The 13,934-nt window shown below is 31.9% G+C and overlaps 1 pseudogene; it reads left to right on the forward strand.

The window, feature by feature from the left end:
* Positions 1-4,324: 4,324 nt before the first annotated feature.
* Positions 4,325-4,783, forward strand: LOC143401909 (dnaJ homolog subfamily C member 24 pseudogene; annotated as a pseudogene).
* Positions 4,784-13,934: the final 9,151 nt, after the last annotated feature.

The raw sequence follows: 13,934 nt of genomic DNA on the forward strand, positions 1-13,934 counted from the left end.
CTGAAGTGAGTGGGGAATAAGCTATCCCTGTTTTATAAGTAAGTTTAAAGAGGCATAAAAATGAAACAATGTGACTAGAACTGTTTTTATCAGGTAATGAGACTCATTGAACCATAAAACTAGAAATGTTCTCCTATTCTTCCTTCTGAATACCAACTAGAATAAGTCATTCATTTAACTAAAAACAGATACCCTAGAGAAGGTCATTTCATACTTGTGCAGAAATGTTTTCAACTTGGGATTTTCATCCTCTGCTGATATTTATTGTACATTTATTATGCAATTCATCACCAAATTAGAAGCCAACATCACAGAGAAACATCTAGCTAGGAATACAAGGATTAAAATCTAGTTAAAATTTTTTTGATGTATTTTACATTCCAACTAGTGTGTTGCTGCTTTTATTGGAAATGAATGAATGAATGAATGAATGAATGAATGAATAGATGAGTGAAAAAAAGGATGGAAGGATGGATGGATGATCTGCAGATGAATGGATAAAGGAATGTATGCAGACAAACTACCATGGAAAGTAAAGATAGGAAGGTCACTAGTGTATAAATAATGCCACATCATTACAGTTGATCAAACAGTTTACTGTTAAGTGTTTAGGAAGACAAGAAAACTGGACACTTTTAAAAGACTTTTAATGTAACTAATAATTTGAGAGGAATAAATTATTAAATGTCTCTAGAATAACCATTAAAATAAATCCACATGTTTTGATAAGCATATTGGGATCAAAAAAGTGAGAGAAAAAGTTGGTGAGAGAATCAAGGAAAAAAATAAAGAGTGCCTTCACTACCAGGTTGAAGCATTTAGAATTTCTCTTCTACATACTGCACACCATTGCAGATTTGGGTCTTTATTTGCTTTTGTTTTGGAGTTCTTGGGGAATTTATATTTGATTTTTTTTCTTCATGCCATCATTTAAAAATTTTTTTTAATTTGTTCTAATTATTTATACATAACAGGACAATGCATTTTGACACATTGTACACAAATGGAGCACAACTTCTCCTTCCTCTGGCTGGACATGGTGTACTGTCACACCAGTAATGTAAATCATACATGTTCATAATGGTCCATCTCATTCTGTCATCCTTCCCATCCCTATACCCCCTTCCCTCCTCTCACCCCCCTCTGCACAATCCAAAGTCTCTTCATTCTTCTCACCCCAATTTAGATTAGCATTCACTTATCAGAGAAAACAATCAGCCTTGGCTTGTTGGATTTGGCTTATTTTACTTAGAATGATATTCTCCATTTCCATGTATTTACAAAAAATGCCATAATTTCATTTTTCTTTAAGGCTGAGCAATATTCCATTGTGTATATGTACCACATTTTCTTTATGCATTCATATGTTGAGGATATCTAGGTTGGTTCTGTAGTATAGTTATTGTGAATTGAGCTGCTATAAACATTGATATGGCTGTGTCACTGTGGTATGCTAATTTTAAGTCCTTTTGATATAAACCAAGGAGTGGGATAACTGGGTCAAATGGTGGTTCCATTCCAAGTTTTCTGAGGAGTCTCCATACCGCTTTCCATATTGCACCAAATTGCAGTCCCACCAACAAAGTTTGAGTGTAACTTTTCCCCACAACCTCACCAACACTTATTGTGGTTTGTATTCTTGAAAATTACCATTTCCACTGCAATTAAAGAAATGAAATTCAAAAGTACTTTAAGATTTCATCTCACTCAAGTCAGAATGGCAACTATCAAGAATACAAACAACAATATTTAATTTATTTTTAAGAATAATATATGCCAGCCGCTATCTTGGGAAGAGTCCATACATAAATGGTGAAAGATTAAGAGTGAAAAAATATACTATATTTCATCCAAAGATCACCAGTTTTCCTACCCTTTTCTCTACTTCTTAGAAAGGTGGCCAAGCAACCTAAAATAGACTCACCTTATTATGCATACTCCAAACACTCATTTTTTTCACTCTGTTTTATCTGATGTCTACCTGATATAAATGGATATACTTATTTTTTTACTTCTTTATTTTATGTTTCCTATTAGAATATGTTCTCCAATAAGACAGAAAATATAACTTGTTTACTGTTTTATTTCTAGTCCTTAAAATATTGTTAGCATAAGGTAAGTACTCAGAAAGCACTTGTTTTTGAAAGAATGAATTTTATTAATAATGAACTATTTTACTGAAAAATACACAAATCTGTAAATTCAGTTTTAGGGCACATTTTAGTTTATAAATCATTAAATCAATAGTCTCTTAGAAATTATAAACCTTAATTATTTAGCATATATTTGGTATTTTAATATTATGAATTATCTCACAAAGCACCTGAAAAGAATCCAACTAGCCAACAACTGTCTTGGCAACAAATTGTTGAACTGGTAGAAAACTTACCATGGCTCTGATACTTGACTCAATGCTATCACAAATTCTAAAAAAAGATACAAATAAAATATAAATTAAAACTTATATGCAGTAATTAAAAGTTGTTTTCAACAAATCAATGATTTGTCAACATAGGAAAAGAATTTTCAACAAAGCTCACATCTCTGAATAATTCCTATCTGTACTTTCATAGTTTTTTATGTGGTATAATTCAGAATTTCAGTTCTGTTTTAAATAACATAATTGAAAATTCAGCAAAAAGAACCCATCATTTGGATTATAAAATTCTTGCTTGAATAAAAATTCTTTGAAGAGTGAGATAATTGTGTTTTCAAGAAATAATTAATAAAATATGAAATGTGCTTGTTGTATAATATTGTTTATGACAACAAAGGAGGAATGTTTATGGTATAAAATTAAATAACAAATAAAAAATGCTTTATCTGTTTATGTAGTGTGGTTCCTTTTTAGTCTGAAACAAATATGTATGTGTGTGTTTGTGTGTGTCTATATTGATTCAATAAATGAGAAAAAAAATAACCAAAAAATACACCACAGTATGATTTGTCTCTGGGTATCGGATTTTAGATGATTACATTTATTTTCTAGAATTGTATGTTTTATAATATTTTCTATAAAACACATTATATTAATAATATTTTGTTATAAATATGCCAATTCTATTTAAAGTCCAAAAGCAAATTAAATAATGTAGTCAAATGTTGACAAAGTACAAAAAGAAAAGCAAATTTCACAACACAAAACTTAGCAATTAAAATTTTAAAAAATATTTGCTATTATAAAGTATAAGAAACATAAAGATTATATAGACAAGCAACAACATTTAAGTACACAAACATAATGGGGCTGGGATGTAAACAAGCAACAACATTTAAGTATACAAACACAATGGGGCTGGGGTTGAGGCTCAGTGGTAGAGCACTCGTGTAGCACGTGCAGGACACTAGGTTCGATCCTCAGAACCACAAAATTAAATTAAAGATATTGTGTCCAACTAAAACCAAAATAAAATGTGTGTGCTTTTGTGTGTATGTGTATGTGTGTGTGTGTGTGTGTGTGTGTGTGTGTGTATGTATGTATACACACACACAAATACAAATATGAGACCTGGCCAGAAGAAGAATCGTGGACTGTGGATTGTAAATCTGCATAGACTTAAAAAAAAAGAGCCAGACATGACTCCTCTCTTAGCACTAATAAGACTTGGATGAATTATTAAATTGAATCTAGCTCCAAGTCTACCTCTTATAGGTTTCTCTCATGGATAACCAAATTTTCTGGCAAGAAAAGAGTAATAAATCAAAAGTCCATCCACCTCATTTGTTTAAACCTACCTAGTCTTTTGGTTCAAGTATTATGTGAAAATATTTATCCTCTAGGACTTTCAGAAACTGGCTGTCCTCATCCTAGTCCCTCTCATGGCAGTTCCGTTGGTCCGGAACTCCATCCAAATGGGTCCTATAGCTGCCAAACACCATCCCCAAGAAAACAAAAATTGTAAAAACAATCACTTTATATTTGAAGCCAAAGACTTAGATGGACAATTTCTGATTCCTCAACACTAATGGCCACTCCAGAAACTGTAGATCAAGTGATAGGATATCAAAAGCAGCAGTGTAATTATGTTATACCCATAATCTCATTAAGATGCACTAAACTTTCATAGTGTACTTCATCAAAACCCCTTCTCGAAGATTATTTGTTTCAAATGACAGACATAACACATAAATAAGCACTTTTATTTTGGGTGGCGCTGGGGATTGAACCCAGGGCCTTATGCACTCTATCAACTGAGCTATATCAGGAGCCCCAGTAAGCACTTTTTCTTAAGATGAAAAGATATGTCCTTTAGCTGGCAGGAAGCAGGCCTCCTTGGCTGTGTGAAGTTGGCGGATGTGAGAAGCCCCACTTCTTGTTTAATGGATGATGGCATTTGAGCAGTTACCAAAAAAGGATTGGTACAGCATTCTGGGGGCAGACCGGTCTGCAGATGTGTCAGACCTAAAACGAAAGTATCAGAAGCTCATACTGATGTATCATCCAGATAAACAAAGTACAGATGTGCCAGCAGGAAAAGTGGAGGAATGTATACAGAAGTTCATCAGAATTGATCAGGCATGGAAAATTCTAGGGAATGAAGAGACAAAAAAAGAGTATGACCTGCAGTGGCATGAAGATGAGCTAAGAAATTTGGGCCCAGTAGATGCTCAAGTATATCTTGAAGAAATGTCTTGGAACGAAGATGATCATTCTTTTTTTCTGAGTTGCCAATGTAGTGGAAAATACAGTGTTTCCAAGGATGAAGCAGGAGAAGTTAACCTGATTTCTTATGATACATGTTCACTAATTATAGAACTACTTCATTATAGCTTAAATTGTTGACTACTATCGAAATATTTCAACTGTATATTCAGACATGATGAAGAGAGGCCATTCGAGCATTAAGGAAATAGATTTTTTTCTTCCCTATTATTTGCAAAGAAATGATAAGATTATCAAGCAGAGACCACCTTTAAAAAGATTAATGTAGTTATTTATATATGTACTTATAAACTATATTTACAAGTTGCCATAAAAAGGACTTGAGTTATATTTTCTGGATTCCCATCTTAAAACTTTTGTTTTCTCCTTGATAAAACATAAGAATTCTTTTTCTTAATATAAATATGTCTCTTTTTGGGAAATATTGTCATCATATTCCTTTATATTTACAAAGTGTCTAACTGATAAAGTTCCTAATAGGTTACAGTTATAGGCCTGTTTTATACCTATCTCAAATTCTAGTGTATTATACTTAAATTAGAATCTATGTGAACAATATGTGATCCCAGTTCTCCCATAATGAAGGCTGAAAACAAAGAATAAAAAATGTGAAGTGACAACTAGAAAAATAGATTTGGAATAAGACTTGGCTCCAGTCCTGGCTTTCTAGTTCTAAAATTTATAAACCTCACCGTCTTCAACTTTAAGTATAATTTAGGATATGGAAGCTTCAAAAAATAGTCTGAAATTGGTACATCCCTTTTCTTTTTGTTTCAGGGTGTTAAGGTTTGGTGTTAATTGCCATATTTGTGAATAAGGAACCATTTTATTGCTGGTATGATGGACTTTTTTATAAAGTGTTATTGCCTAGAATAGCCGTAAATGTCATATTCTTAAAGATGTATTTTTCTATACATTTAATATTCTTGTACAGTCTAAATCAGAACTCATTTAAAGAACTCGATAGAATCTCTTATGGGATCACTGAAACTTTTTTAGTTAACTTCAAATGAGTGAGTCAAGCATATAACTTAGCAGCTTTTTACTTAGATGAACTCCTGATGTTGCAGATTGAACTTATAAATAAGAATAATTACTATTCTGACTTACTATAGCTAAAGTGTAAGACACTTTCAAGAAGAGTAGATTATTTTCACTTTATTTATATAAGACAAAAAATTTGCAAGTGAGGTATAGTTATTCAGGTCCCCCTGCAAATATTTTATATATAACATAAAATTTAGATGGAACACTGATCTTGGTTCATACTTATTTTTACACAAATATTTTGAACAAGAGTTTGCAGAATGGATTGCTTTTCTTTACATTTAACAAATAACTAAAACTAAACAGCAAATAGTTTATTGGTTAAGTACATGGTTTCAACTGCAGTAATAAATTCACTTGAACAGGAAACAATAATCAAGTCAAAAGAATAAATGCTTGCTAATCATCAGAAAATCTGTGGCCATTTGGCATGTCTCGTACAAATCCAAAATTACTAAGAGGCCAGATCTGTAAAACCAAAATGCGATTAAAGAAAATTAATAAAAGTGATGTTATATCATCAAAAAAAAGATATGTCCTTTAAGAGGATTGTGAAGTCATTTTTTATAACTAATCAAAGTTTGTGAATGATCCATCTGTATTTACAATTTCTACCCCCAGGAACCCCTTAACCCAGCTTCTTTCAATATTGTGGCAAGGATGACCTGCTAATTCATGATCAGATTTGATGTCCTAAGCAGAAAGGAAACTTCTAGCCACAAAGTCCAATCAATTTAGAACTGAATGTTGATATGGCTATGATTCCATCTTTGACCCTGAAAAGTAGCCTCAGATGTAAATAAATCAAGAATATAAATAGTCTGGTGGCCTGGACACACATTTGGTTTTTGTAATAGAGCAGATGAGTTTAAATTTTTGCTAAATAATCATTGAATTACATTTTTATGACACGTTTTTCCAGGGTTCCATTCCATTGATCAGGATTAACAAACATCAAAAACTCAGTCATCTAAACTCACACTGAGAGTCTCTCTCTCCACCCCCAATTGTGGCCCTTGCAAAAGATTATTTATTTTAACAGAAAATGTCATGTAATATATGGATACTGGGTTGCTAACCCAGGGTTACGTTAAACAAAACTTTGTTTCCATAATTTAAATATATTTTTGTATTTTGATATTCTCTTCTCTCCTCTCAATTTTTATTAACACAAGTAGCATGTCTTGGCTTCATTACCCTTCGAAATGCCCTGAACTTCCTCTCCTCTATAGTATAAACGTGCATGGCTTTTCAAGGTCAAGAGGCTGACAGATATCAGGAGAACATATTCCATTAAAAAAAAAAAAAACAGGAAAAAATATCCATCACAGTCCTTCAAAAATTTGAAGAGCAGTTTGACTTAGTAAGGTCCTGTTTCTGGTTTCCAAGAACAAATCCAATTTAGCTCAGTCTCTAGTGGCAAATAGTCATGTAATTGAACATAATTTGTCACAATTGGTCATTCTACCTCAAAAGCAATTTAGGATTGAGCTAGTGTAAACATGTAAAAAGCTCTTGCCACATAGTTTAGCTAACAATAGAAAAGATGTACCATGACAACCTGCATAATAATATTTGTCTCTATATCTTTATTTCTGTTGAATATTTCCATTGCCAAATCATCACCATTTGCATAAAGTTTTGATTACTGTCTCTAAGAAGTAATATTCACATTTAACTCTGCAGGGGCACATTTTTGAAACTCAGCACTTACATAGCATCTTTCACCTGAAGATTTTTTTCCAAAGAGTTTGAAACTTTCTGATGATGGAGAAAACAAAGCAAAGAGAAACATATTTATCTTATTTTTGACAAGTTAATTCCCTTAGCATTGTGTCATTTGACTACATAAATCTCTTGACTCTGACATTCCTAAACATAATAAACAGAGTACATAGAAATGAAAGATAGACACACTAAAGTATTTCTTGATAAGAGAAAAAAGTAGACCATGACATTTAATATATAGTTGTTATCTTTCACTAAAGTAAAAATCCCCTGAACAAGGATAATAGACTCAACAATATTGAGTGCATTATCAGAAATCATTAAATGTTAAGAAAAAACAACAATAAGACTAATTATCCTAATTATCAGGTCCTAGGTCATCTTCACAACATGACTTTCTGCAATAGCAATACTTGAAATTCATAACTTAATGATACATCTACAATAACATGGTATAAATAATAGTAAAAATAGTAACAATGCATCCCTGTTCCTTAAGTTACGCCAATGTACCAGACTGAAGGTGGCACACCTTGCAAATATTCGATTTATAAACACAACCCTAAACACAATCCAATCAGACCGGTGCTATTATTTGTTGGGATTGATTGATGAGACTGTGGGATATAGAGAGAAATTAAAAAGATTCAAACTCACCTGAGTTTGCCTCTGATTACAAACATTTAGCTCTTAAACTTTATTCTGCCTAAAAGTATTAAGCAATAATCATTCAGGAAATCTATATTAATATTAAAAGAATTTTAAACGAATTAAATTTTAAAATATTTTAAAAAGTTAAAGCTTCTAAAAGTTTTTGCATATACTCTTAACTAAAAAGTTAATATTATTTTCTCAAAATGCATATATAATCCATTTTGTATCTCCCTTCTGCCTTAATATTCTATAGATCATGTTTATTTAACCAGGCAATATTACTTATTTTTCAGCCAGCAAAAACTTAGCTTTGCTAATTTAGTAGAAAGTTTTCATAAAGGTGGATAAGGTCTGAGATTTTGTATGACATTAATATAATACTTAAGGATGTCTTCTGTAGCACAATATGCAAAAAAGCATATAATGTATATTACTCTGAATAACCCGATATTCTGAGGATACATCTTCATGCCATTACAGACAAATAAAAGCAGGCAATATGTAAAATAAAATGAACAAGGGGACTATCTTAGAGAACCATTTATAACCTTTTCCTTATATTTCCTAGCTTGGAAATCCTCTATCTTTACATATTTTATCTGGTCAATAGGTAAGACATCAAGTGCAGAGCAGGAACATATTGGATAAATTTGATAATCATTGTATTTTATGAGGTACCAATTCTCTTCTCTATTGGAATATCCACTATTTTGCCTCAATGTAATAAAATGATAATATTTGACTATAGCTCTAAATGCATCTCAGAATAGGTTAATTCCATACCTTTCATAAGCACCAGGAAAATTAAAATTGTAAACTCCATTAAGCTAGAATTGGTCAATTGTTTTATCCATAGAGCTATTAATAACATATGGGAAATACTACAGAATTCTACACTGCTGCACATTTAACACTAAGAAGTTAATGTAGTTCTTTAGAACCATCATGAAACTGTAAATTACAAAACATTACATATACAAGGCAGAATTTTTATGTTTGGCTATTTACAATAAAGCATTATTTTTTTAAAAGAGAGAGAGAATTTTTTAATATTTATTTTTTAGCTTTCAGTGGACACAACATCTTTATTTTATTTTTATGTGGTGCTGAATATAGAACCCAGCGCCCCATGCATACCAGGCGAGCGCGCTACTGCTTGAGCCACATCCCCAGCCCAATAAAGCATTATTTTAAACATCAATTTTAAAATGTAAGAATTTAGTTCCCGTAGATGATATCAAGTTAAAGGCACTAGAATTACAAGACAATAGAATGGGCAAGGGGGAAAAAAAAAGCTGCTTTGGGCCTCTCTATAAATTTGTTCCTTCCCACCTTCCTTCTGTATTAAGATTATTAGGTTTACAATAGAGCATCAGGAAAGTGACCATACGCGCTGGTGTCCTTGGAACAATCCTGATTTATATTAATTATGTGTAAAAAGATAGAAATACTTTCCTTCATATGACTTGGAAGATAAATTATACAGGTACTCTGGGTAACACCAGTTCAAGGTCTGATGGATTATAGATTCCTTATACCCTAAATTCCTGATACTCATAAATTTCTCTTTTATAGCTTCTAACCCTTTATCTCTGTCTGCTATGGCTAATTGAGTTCTTCTTAAAGTATCTGAAGTAAAGGACCAGTACTTTTTTTCCAATTCATTGTTTATAATATTTTTATAATATAATGAGATAGATCATTAGAAAAAAGTAGAATAAAAAAGAGAAAAGACAAGCTTCAGTTTTTTCATCTTAGGTTCAACAACCTGAAATGATTCTGTCTCCCAGCAACTTGGGAGGCTAAGACAGGAGGATCATGAATTCAAGGCTTGCCTCAGCAACTTAGTGAGGCCCTGTCTCAAAATAAAAAGGGCTAGGGAGGCAGCTTAGTGGTTAAATACCCCTGAATTAAATCCCTGATACTAAAATAAAACAAAACTATTCTGTCCACTTCTTATAAAATAGTCTAAATGCTGGCTATCAGGGTCTACTTATCTCTTCTCAGTCTGGTAACAATTCATAGAAATACACTGGCCCACAGACTACATCTAAATAAGTACTAGTGTAGTCTATTTCCTCAAACTTATCTTCCAATTGGCTAACTCCATCCAGATATGTATCAAATATACTTCAAATATAACCATGTAGTTTCATTAATTACATTATTTTTAGAATTTCCATATTGCTTTTTAAAAATCCCCCTGTTCTTGACTTATGATTTAATTCCTTCCTTCATTTCTCTGAACACTCTCAATTAACTTAAATTCTTTAATATTTTCTACTATGCTGACTGGTCCTCATTTGATTCATACTTCAGACCCTGAGCTCTTCTTCATCCGAAATTGATTTCCCTCGAGGTCCCTTTTGTGGTTTAGATTATAGAAGCTGTTTACAAAGGATGACTCTGACATTTCTACAAGCCATTTATCCTTAGGGTCTGTGCACATGTCTAACTGTCCCCTCCTTTATTCTGGTTCCTGAATATTTCCTGATACAATTTTATGTGCTCAACTTTTTCAAAATTTTAATTTGTTTGATGTTTATTCTTACAATTATCATTTCATTCTGCTAAATTGCAGAATAGGTTGTAAATATTCTGTTATTGATCATTTAAATGTTTAACTAATAAATATTAATGTACTGAATAAAGACATCTTCAAGAGTAACAAGAATAGCATTATGAAGAAAAGCTAGTGTAAAGGATTGTAGAGAACTTAAATTTATACTGTTAAACAAATGTCTGACAAACAGTGACTTCAAGTGTGTAATCAGTACCTATGATTGATTTTTACTGTGAAGATCATATCCCCAAATAGTAAATTTTTGACAGTTCCAAAATAAGTAATAAGTACCACATTTGGGGTACAAAATAAATACAAAAACATGAAGTTGGATTGGGGTAAAAAAAAATAAAGAAAAATATTAGAGGTATTCAAGTACCTATTTGTAAGGTATGATAAAGAAATTTTCTCCCAGATAGGGTGATCTTTGGATAGAAAATGTTTCATCCATATCTAATTGTTCTGAATGGGATTACATCATACTAAAAAGCGTTTGCAAAGAAAACAAAAACAGATTGAAGCGAAAATCTTCAATGGGATAACATATCTGCTAACTATATATCTGATGAAGAATAAATATCCAAAATATATAAGGAACTCAATAGCACAAAATCAAAAATTGGGGGCCTGAGAAAATAGCTCAGGGTTAAAATGATTATCTAACATGTGCCATGCCCAGAGATTAATTCCCAGTCCTGCAAAAAGCAAAACATTCAAAAAGCTTGATTAGACAATAGGAAAAATACCTGAATATATATTTCTCAAAAGAATGCCTGCAAATGGCCAACAAGCATATAATAAAGAAATGCTCAATATCACTAATCCTTAGGAAAATGCAAATTAAAACGATTTAAGTTATCATATAATAGCAATTAGTATGGAGAGATAACAAATGTTAGTGAGGGTGTGGAGAAGTGGGTCCCTGCACACTGTTGATGGGAATGTAATAAGTAGAACCATTGTGGAAAATACTATGGAAGTTCCTCAAAATAAAAATATAAATGGAAGTAGCAAATGATCCAGCAATTTCACTACAGTGTATATATCCAAAGGAAATGAAACCAGTATGTCAAAAGACAATTGTACACCCGTACTAATTACGATATTATTCACAATAGTCAAGATATGGAACCATCCTAAGGGTTCTTCATTGAATGAGTGGCTAAAGAAAATGTGGTTCATAATGGCAGAGAAAGAATGAAATCCTGTGGTTAAGCCTGGAGAACAGTATATCAACTAAAATGAGCCATGTCCAGATAAATACTGCGTGATCTCACTCATATGTACTATCAAAAAAGGTTTATCTCATATAAGTTGAGAGTAGAATGATGGTTACAGAGGATAAGGTGGTTATTGAAGAGGCATAGGTCAAATGATACAAAAAAGCCACTTAGATATGGAAATAAATTTAAAATATTTATTATACAACATGGCGACTACAGTTAATAATATATTTTTGGAAAATGCTGAGAGTGGAAAACGTGTTCTTACCACAAAAATAACAGCTATATGCTGTAATACATATGTTAATTAGCTAGATTTAGTCTTTCATAGTATATCTACTTCAAAAAAAATTGTACTGTACATGGTAAACACATAGAATTTTACTTGCCAATCTCTTAAATTTTTTTTAAAAAAATCTACTTATCCTTAAAATTCTGATAATGCCAATTTATAGTCATTTTTTGGTCAAAATACAGTAGTTCTTTATCCTAATGTTTTGATGGCCTGTTTTCATGCTGCTACACCTTCTGTTAATATATTAATCCTTTCTGGATAAGTGTGGGAACTTTAGAGTTGTATCATCCTGATAAATGTTAAAATTTATCTTTATCATCTTTCTCAAAATCCTCTATTAGAAAGCTATTTTTATCATGGAGAGATTCTCCTGGTTATTCTAATTTTGTGCTTCAGTGGAACTTCCAACATAAATTCTACTTCCTTGGGACATGGTGACTTCTTTACATGTTATTACCTGGTAATAAAGGTGTACTCTGGAGCAGATATGAAGGCTTGGATTTTAGTTCCATGTGTACTTCTGTTAAGTTGTATAACTTTGGAGAAGTCACTCCAACTGCTGAAAGTGAGTTTTCAAATGTGTAGGAAGAGAGAAATGGACTAAAATTGTTTTATTCTTCTACATTTCTAAAACTTTATATTTTCAAAGACCTTTAGCTATTTATTTATTATTCATTACATTTTATTTTCATAAGATGCTAACAAGGTTTTTTGTTACATGGTTAACATATAAACCTGTGCTATTTTTGCAACATTCTCTCTTAAATATGTAATTAGATTTCATTCACTCACTCTATCTTTCTCATTGATGCAGAAAGCAGGATTTGTTTATTGTGGAACAATATTACTCTAATTTTGGTGATTTAGATTAAACAATGATTCATATTCCCAAGTTTTCTGTTTACACATTTTAGTTTCATATGATAAAAACTCAAAGATATAATTCCTTATACAAGATAGAGGTTCACTTCTATACTGCATGTTTTAAAATCTATGTATAGCAGTTTTATGCATCACAAATAATCCAACTTCCCTTATCTGTGGATTCTACTATCCCTCTAATTGTAAAGACCAAAGGAAAATATTCACTCCTTTAATTTGGTCTTTCAACCCTCAGAAAGAAAAGCATTTTCATTTAAAAAAAATGGTTTCCTGTAAACTGTTACTTAAATATGGAGATTTGATTGGACTCAGGAAAACATTTTTAGCAGGGAAATTTCATAGGTGAGGTTGCATGTTCACATTATATCACATCAGGAGGCACATAATGTCAGGTTGTTCCTTATTAGTGACATGGGAGAGACCATTTAGTTAAATAATGGCAACTCTCTATCATATGGTACAGTGCTCTCTTGCAGTTAATAGTGGATCTGAATACTTGTGCTTTGACACCATGCTGATGTGCCCCTGATTCCTACAACTTTTTACCTCATGATGATGGTCTTCTTTGATGATTCTTGCCTAATAGTTATTATACTGAGTTTCACAATATGTTATTTGCCTGATTCTCTTATCTCTCTCTCATTTATTAACCAGCATTCTCCTATAAAAACAAGATCCTCTTGCACAATCAGATGTTCCATGGTGTGGATAGTACATTCAAAGTACCATATATTTTATGTACATTTTGAAATCTACCTTTTTCCAAAGTATAAAATACCTATTCAATAACAAAATGTAGAAACTATTTTAGATGTTGTTGTTTGAAGGATATAATTCAGCCCACCATCATAATCTAGTTTAATAAATTTGTGCTTTACT

The sequence above is a fragment of the Callospermophilus lateralis genome, chromosome 6 (genome assembly GCF_048772815.1).
Source record: "Callospermophilus lateralis isolate mCalLat2 chromosome 6, mCalLat2.hap1, whole genome shotgun sequence".
NCBI classification, from domain to species: Eukaryota; Metazoa; Chordata; class Mammalia; order Rodentia; family Sciuridae; genus Callospermophilus; species Callospermophilus lateralis.